An 8,396-nucleotide genomic window follows, 5' to 3' on the forward strand; every position below is an offset into this window, starting at 1 on the left:
TTCTTCTCTCTCCTTTTTCTCTTAAAAAAAAATGAAACAAAAACAAAACTTGAATCATACATTAGGGTTTGCATTGGTATATGCAAGGCAGAAGTTCTCTCTATCCTGACCTAGTTAAACCCAATCCTGAGATTGAATGGTTGATTCGTATTAAACCTAAAAATCAGATGACTGAAGATTCTAGAGAACCACCTAGACAGATGAAGAAATATTTTATTCCTTCCACCTATAACCCATTGACTTGTATCCACTTACCTGATATCCCTGCAAGCCACTATGAGATCAAGTCGACCACAATCCAGATGCTTCCGTCTTTCTATAGGAATACTAATGAAGATCCTTACGGGCATCTGGATGAGTTCTTAAAAATTTGTTCCACGATAAAAATTCAAAATTTTAGTGATGATGCACTTAGATTGACCTTATTCCCCTTCTCACTTAAAGACAAAGTCAAATACTGACTTGGCACAATAGGGAGACCAATCCAAACTTGGGCTGAAATGCAGCATGAGTTTCTTAAGAAATTCTATCCCATAAGTTGAACCAACACCATGAGATGAGCCATCACTGAATTTGCTCAGCTTTCAGGAGAACAAATTCATGAATCATGGGAGAGACTTAAGGAACTTCTTGAAAAATGCCCACACCATGGTCTATCTAAGTGGCAAATTGTTCAAGCTTTTTATAAGAGTTTAGGTGACCAATACAGACAGATGGTAGATGCATCTTGTGGGGGTGCATTCATGAGTAAAAGTGAGGATGAAGCCTACACTTTATTTGAAATTTTGAGTGAAAATTCAATCAATCATGCTTCATTATCCTCCTACAAAAGATCAATCCCTCACCAAAAGCGGGCAGGAATTTTTGAGATCAAGCAAACAGACTCTAGTCCTAAGGCTGATCTGAACCTAATAGCCCAAAGATTAGATAAAGTCGACCTTCTTGCCCAGAAATTTGATCAGTTCCTAGCATTAGGTCAACAATCTCCAGCACAATACACACCACCACCTAATTATCAGGAGATTTATTCTATCTGTGCTAGCCCAGCCCATCATGTGAGCGAATATCCAACGGCTGCACAGTTTCCACCTTTCATTCAAGAATAAGTTCAAGCTACCCAAGGTTACTCCAAACCTGTCAATGATCCATTCTCTAACACATATAATTCAGACTGGAGGAACCATCCTAATTTTTCTTGAAAACCCCAACAAACTCAGGCTCAGACCCAAATTCTTTCTTTGCAAAACTTTCAGAGTAGGCCTCCATACCAGAATTATGCCTACAATAGAGGTCAGCCCAGTCAATCTATCTAGCCACCATATCAAAATCAGCCACCATACCCACCTCCTCAATAGACTAATCTAGCTGATTATAGATTAAACTAACTACAATAATTGATCATGACCCAACAATAATCTATCGCTAGGCTAGAAGCACAAATAGGACAATTAGCTGAGTCTACCATAAGAAGAGAACCAGGTCAACTCCCAAGCCAACCAGTACCAAATTCTAGGAACAACCCATCCACTCATCAACCACCTGGACCTAGTCATCAATTCAATATCCCATCTAAGGATCCTCAATTTGAAAATGCCAAAGCAATTACTGAACTTAGAAGTGGTAGGATTCTTAAGGACCCATACCAAAATCAGGTGAGAGAAGCTAGTACTGATGCTAGCCCAAATAAAAATTTGAAAGAAGAGATTAGAACTGAGACTAACCCGATAGAAGAACCAGAGCTAGAAATTGCTACTGATCTAAACAAAAAAGACAAAGAAAAGAAGAAAGCAGGTGAGTTACCTGAGACATATAGACCAAATGTCCCATTTCCTTCAGCCTTAAAAGCTGGTTCTTCCCGTAAAAAGCAAGGAGCAAGCAACAAGGAACTGATGGAATTGTTTAAACAAGTTCACATTAATCTACCCCTCCTCGATACAATTCAACATGTCCCAGCCTACGCTAAATTTCTTAAGGAACTTTGCACCTAAAAGCATGAGTCACGAACAATAAAGAGAATCATGTTATCTGAGGATGTTAGTGCAGTCTTGTTAAATCCATTACCTCAGAAAATGAAAGATCCTGGTGCTCCTTTGATTTCATGTGTTATAGGAGGCATCACCTTTGATCGAGCCTTGTTAGACTTAGGAGCTAGTGTCAACCTACTTCCAACCTCGGTCTATGAAAAATTTAGAATAGGAGAACTGAAACCCATGTCAGTTATTTTACAACTAGTTGATAGATCTGTCAAGACTCCACATGGTCTGATTGAGGATGTTATAGTTAAAGTTAATACATGCTATTTTCCAGTAGACTTCCTTGTACTTGATATGGAACCATCCCAAGAGCTGAATCAAAATCTCATAATTTTAGGTCGCCCATTCCTAGCCATTGCCAATGCCAATATTAATTGTAAAACAGGAGCTATGGATATTTCTTTTGGGGATCAAAAGGTGAGAATCAATGTTTTTAATGCCTCGAAGTATGCTCAAAAGGAGGAAAGCTATTCATTAATTGATCTGATAGATGAGATAGTTGAAACTGATTTCTCCTTAAATTTGAAAGAAGATGATATTCAGGATGAATTCAATGACGAAATCCAAGATCAGAAGATGAATGCCTTGCTTGATTCACCTCATTTAGCACAATCACTACCTTGGTCAATGAAAATTGAGCCTTTACCTAAGTTAAAATCTAAACCACTACATCCTTCAATCCAGGCCCCACCACAACTTGAACTAAAATTTTTGCCTGAATCACTCAAGTATGCATTTTTAGGATCTGAGAAAACTCTGCCAATAATCATTGCCTCTGACCTAACCCATGAACAGGAAGACCAATTGTTAAATGTATTAAAAGCACATAAAGAGGCCATAGGTTGGACTATTGCTGATTTAAAAGATATTAGTCCATCAATATGCATGCACCATATTTACACAGAGGATAATGCCAAACCCATCCAAGAAATGCAAAGATGGCTCAACCCGAATATGCAAGATGCAGTCAAGAAGGAGGTAATTAAATAGTTAGATGCTGGTATCATTTATCCTATTTCTGACAGTCACTGGGTGAGTCCCACTAAAGTCGTTTCAAAAAAATCTGGACTCACGGTTGTCCGCACTGACTATGGAGAACTTGTACCAATGTGACTTTCTACTGAGTGGCGTATCTGCATAGATTATAGAAAACTTAATACAGCCACCCGTAAGGATCATTTTTTCTTACCCTTTATTGACCAAATCTTAGAGAGATTAGCTGGCCAACAATATTTTTGCTTTTTATATGGATACTCAGGATACAATCAGGTAGCAATCTATCCAGGAGATCAGAAAAAAACCACCTTCACATGTCCCTATAGAACCTTTGCTTTCCGTAGAATACCTTTTGGATTATGTAATGCACTCGCAACTTTTTAAAGGTGCATGATGTCAATATTTTCAGACATGGTAGGAGATTTTTTAGAGATATTCATGGATGATTTTTTAGTCTTTGGAAATTTTTTTGAAAGTTGCCTCAATAATTTGGAGAAAATGTTAAAACGATGCATTAAGGCCAATTTAGTTTTAAGTTGGGAGAAGAGCCATTTCATGGTTAAAGAGAAAATCGTATTAAGGCATATTGTTTTCAAGAGAGGGATTGAGGTTGATAGAGCAAAGGTTGAACTGATTTCTAAACTTCCTCCACCCACTTCTGTCAAACAAATTCGATCTTTTCTTGACCATGTAGGATTTTACCGTCGTTTCATCAAAGACTTTTCTAAAATATCCCGCCCTCTATGTAATTTGCTTGCTAAGGATGTCCCTTTTAACTTTGATGAAGAATATCTTAAAGCTTATGAATTTCTAAAAGAAGCTGTGACCAAAGCTCCAATCATCCAACCACCAGACTGGTCACTACATTTTGAGATCATGTACGATGCTTCTGATTTTGCCATAGGAGCTGTCTTGGGCCAAAGGGTAAACAAATATCCTGTAGTAATTTACTATGCTAGTAGAACTCTGAATAAAGCTCAGATGAATTATACCACAATCGAGAAAGAGTTACTAGCTGTAGTGTTTACCTTGGAAAAATTTCGATCATACCTGTTAGGATCAAAAATCATGATTTATTCAGATCACACGGCTTTGAGATATCTGCTCTCAAAGAAAGATGCCAAACCACGATTGATTAGATGGATTTTACTACTACAAGAGTTTGATATTGAAATTCGAGATAAGAAGGGATCTAAAAATGTTGTAGCAAACCACCTATCAAGGATCTTAGTTAAAGATTATGAACCTGTATCAATTGGAGAATTTTTTTCAGATGAACAACTTTTGGTAGTTTCACATACAAAGGCCCCTTAGTTTGTAGATATTATGAATTACTTAGCAGTTGGACAAATTTCTGATGGTTGGTCTAAAAATTAAAAGGATCGATTTTTTGCTCAAATCAAGTATTATCTTTGGGAAGATCCTGAGCTTTTTCGAATTTGTGCTGATCAGATCATTTGTAGACGTGTTCCTGAGACTGAACAATTGAGTATCTTGAAATTTTGTCATACTCTTGCTTGTGGAGGGCATTTTTCTGGATGAAAAACTATGGCCAAAGTATTGCAAAGCAGATTTTACTGGCCCATATTGTTTAAAGATGCTTATAATTTTAGCCAGGAATATCTCAAATGTCAAGCATTAGGAAATATTTCAAAGAATAACATGATGCCTTTGAATCCCATCTTGGTAGTTGAAATTTTTGATATTTGGAGAATTGATTTTATGGGACCTTTTCCACCCTCCAATGGTTTTGAATATATTTTGGTGGTCGTCGATTATGTTTCTAAATGGATTGAGGTAATAGCAACACGAACCAATGATCATAAAGTAGTCATAAAATTTGTCCAAAGGAATATCTTTTCTAGGTTCGGATTTCACGTGCTATTATGAGTGACGGAGGTACCCACTTCACAAATCATCATTTTCGAACTTTGCTACGAAAGTATGGGATCACACATAAGATAGCTACACCATACCACCCGCAACCAAGTGGCCAAGTTGAAGTATCCAATAGGGAGATTAAGAACATCCTGCAAAAGACTATTAGGCCTAATCATAGAGATTGGTCAGATCGATTAGATGATGCATTATGGGCTTATAGGACAGCTTATAAAAATCCTATTGGTATATCTCCCTACAGATTGATTTATGGAAAAGCATGTCATCTTCTGATAGAATTTGAACACAAAGTATATTGGGCAATTAAGCAATTAAATTTTGATTTAAAATAAGCTGGTTTCAATCAGATGTTGCAATTAAGTGAATTGGATGAATTGAGACAAGAGGCTTATGAAAATTCATGAATTTATAAAGAAAAAATGAAAGCCTTTCATAACAAACATATTTTGAGGAAAACCTTTGAGCCAAATCAACAAGTCTGGTTATTTAATTCAAGGCTAAAATTATTTCCAGAGAAATTAAGATCTAGATGGGATGGACCTTATATTGTAAATCAAGTATTCCCACATGGTGCAATCAAACTTTATGATCCTAAATCTGAAAATTTCTTTAAGGTAAATGGTCAAAGATTAAAACCATATGTAGAAGGGATATTATTAAATCAAAATATTGATCAAATAGCATTAACATACCCACACTAAACTGAACAGCATGGTCTGGCTGAAGATGGTAAACTTAGCACTTCCTGAGAGGTAACCCAGTTTTCAAGTTTTGCTTTTACCTTTGCTTTCTTTTGCATTTTGTTTAGGATAATCGAGTCTTGCTTTGTGTCTTTTATAGTAATCTGAAAATAATCTTGGCTAAGTTAGGGAGAGAATCAGTTTTGAAAAGACTTATAGATCAAGTGATATCTCTCCTTTTCTTTCTCTTTACATGCACCGTTCATATTTTCTACTCCATTGAGGACAATATTAATTAAATTGAGGGGAAGAATAAAAATTTTTTTTAAATCCTCCAGTAAGTTAGTATTTAGTATTTAAGCATTTGATTACACTTAAGAATCGAGTTAAACCAAGTATTTTAAAAGAAAATTGATGCACAGATCAGAGAGTTTGTAAGATATTGAGGGATCAAGTATTAAGAAAACTCAATAAAGAGTTAAGTTTAGAACTTAAATAGTTTTTTTTTAGCATTTTTAAATTTTTCTACCAGCATCAAAGAAGAGTTAATTTCTTATAGGCCTGTGTAAAGTAACTATACGTTTCTTCATATAAAAAAAAGTTTTCAAGTACTTCATGCTGAGTAATCGGGCCTCTTTGCCTAAGCAAGCATTGAGTTTCACGTCAAAAGGTATGAAGGGCAAAGAAACTTTGTTGTAAAGCTAGTTTTAACTCGTAGCCTGTTTGATTCGAGCAAGTAGATTCGAGGGATATTTTATACCTAGTGCCCTAAAGCCATCTGGTTTGAGAGTCATTGACTGAAAACTCGCTACATGGGTCAAACAGAAAGCTTAAGGGGTTAAGACACTCAATAGCAATACAATATTTAAAAAAAAAAAAATCAATCAATAAATGAAGGACAGAAGTAACAATATACTTGTCCATATGAAGATTAATAATTTGAAGATAAAGGTAGCAATAATTTTAAAAAATTCAAAAAAAATTTAGTGTTCTTAGTTTAACTCTCATATTGACTAGTATTAATACTCCAATGACATACCTCATTTACACACTATTGAACATCAGTGGTCCTTTTGAAAATTATTTGGTGAAATTTGAGATTTTAAGTTAAATGGTACTTGATTCTAAATTCTTTCTTTACTCGAAGACGAGCAAAGTTTAAGTTAGAGAGTGTGATAAGTGGTATATTTTTATATTTATTGAAAATATTTTTGATAATTTATAGTGCTAACATCTTCTTAAAAATCCTAATTTCATGAATTTATTAAATTTTTTTAAAAAATAAGTAATTTAAAAAATATGAAATTAGATATATTTATAAAAAATAGATATTAATTTAATTCAGTAATTTAAGCACCAAAATGAAGAGAAATTTTTGAAAAATTTAATACATATTTTTTTTAATTTTTTAGGTAAAAATCAGAGCAAAAATGAAGCTAAAATATCCTAAAAAACAAAGAAAATAACCTTTGGTGTACGGTGAACCGACCGTTCGATCCACAGAGCCAGGGCACGGTCTACCGAAAATGCTATGTGGTCCACAGGTGCGGTCTATGGGCAGCGAAAGCTATTTTATGTGATCCAACGGCTGAAATTCATCCCTACCTAGATCTGACGATCAGCATCTATTGCCAGTTTATAAAGAGGGGTTTTTGCACAATCGGATGGCCGAAAATGAATCCATCATGAGATCTTACGGCTGAGGACGCTCCCGATTGAGAATAAGAGATTATCAGTGCGATCCAATAGTCCAGAACCAATTCCAGACGCGATCGAATGACTGTGGTTCGATCTGACTTTGATAAGGATTAAAACTATGGATTTTGGGCAAATCTGGGCGGTTCAAGCTCCATCCGACGGTCAGAAATATTCCTAAGGAGATTAATATGATTTCTAAGGATTTTAGGACTCCTTTTCCTACCAAAAAATTATAAAAGATTCATCCATAAATAGAAAATCCAGGAATAAGCTTTGTGAGCAGAAAAATTGAGTAGAAAGTGTAGAAAAAAAATAGAGAAAAAATTAAATAGCTTTAGAGACTCAAGAAAAAGAAGGAGAAAAGTCGGTTCGCTCTACGGAATATGATGGAAGATGGAGAGGTCATCAACCATCTTTCCGACGAGGCTTGACTGATCAACTTCAGATCTTTGTTATAGTTTTATTTTATTTTATTATTCTTTTTAAATTTCTTATACTTGAGTTTCAATTTCAATTAATGCAAAATTTATTTTTTTGCACTTTAAATTCCTGTCTTTTATTTTTCGCAAGTAGATGCTAGGATCTAGTTAGTAGATCTTAGTATCAGATTTATTTTATATTTTTTTAAATTTTTTATTATTTATTTTTATTGCAAGTAGATGCTAGGATCTAGTTAGTAGATCTTAGTATCCGATTTATTTTTCATACTTTTAATTTTTATTTTCCGACTTAAATTGCTTTCTCTAAATTTTTTTTTTTTTGTAAAATCAAAGATTTCAAGTCAAAATCCTGCCTTCTCTATGGATTCGATCCGACTCACTACTTTCTATATGTTTTTAATTTTTATTGAAGTCGAAATTTGATTGATAATCACGATGTCCTAACGACAGCATCGCGATCGTATCAGGTAAAAGACATGCTACAACTACAAAGTTGCAGTAAAAATTTCTGGCAATACCTTTTGGTGTAACTAATACGGTAAAAATGATTAACCCTCAGTGCCATGGTAAGATTATAAAATATTTTAGTCTTATATGTTATTTCTAAAAAAAAGGATAGATTTTTTGTTTAAAATTAATTACTATGTAGT

The 8,396-nt window shown here is 34.6% G+C and overlaps 1 non-coding gene across 1 annotated transcript; it reads right to left on the reverse strand.

Annotated features, from left to right (window-relative positions):
* Positions 1 to 546: 546 nt before the first annotated feature.
* Positions 547 to 655, reverse strand: LOC140857623 (small nucleolar RNA R71). Its single transcript, XR_012141115.1, has one exon. It is a non-coding gene; the product is annotated as a small nucleolar RNA R71 (small nucleolar RNA).
* Positions 656 to 8,396: the final 7,741 nt, after the last annotated feature.

This window comes from Elaeis guineensis, chromosome 4, assembly GCF_000442705.2.
Source record: "Elaeis guineensis isolate ETL-2024a chromosome 4, EG11, whole genome shotgun sequence".
NCBI classification, from domain to species: Eukaryota; Viridiplantae; Streptophyta; class Magnoliopsida; order Arecales; family Arecaceae; genus Elaeis; species Elaeis guineensis.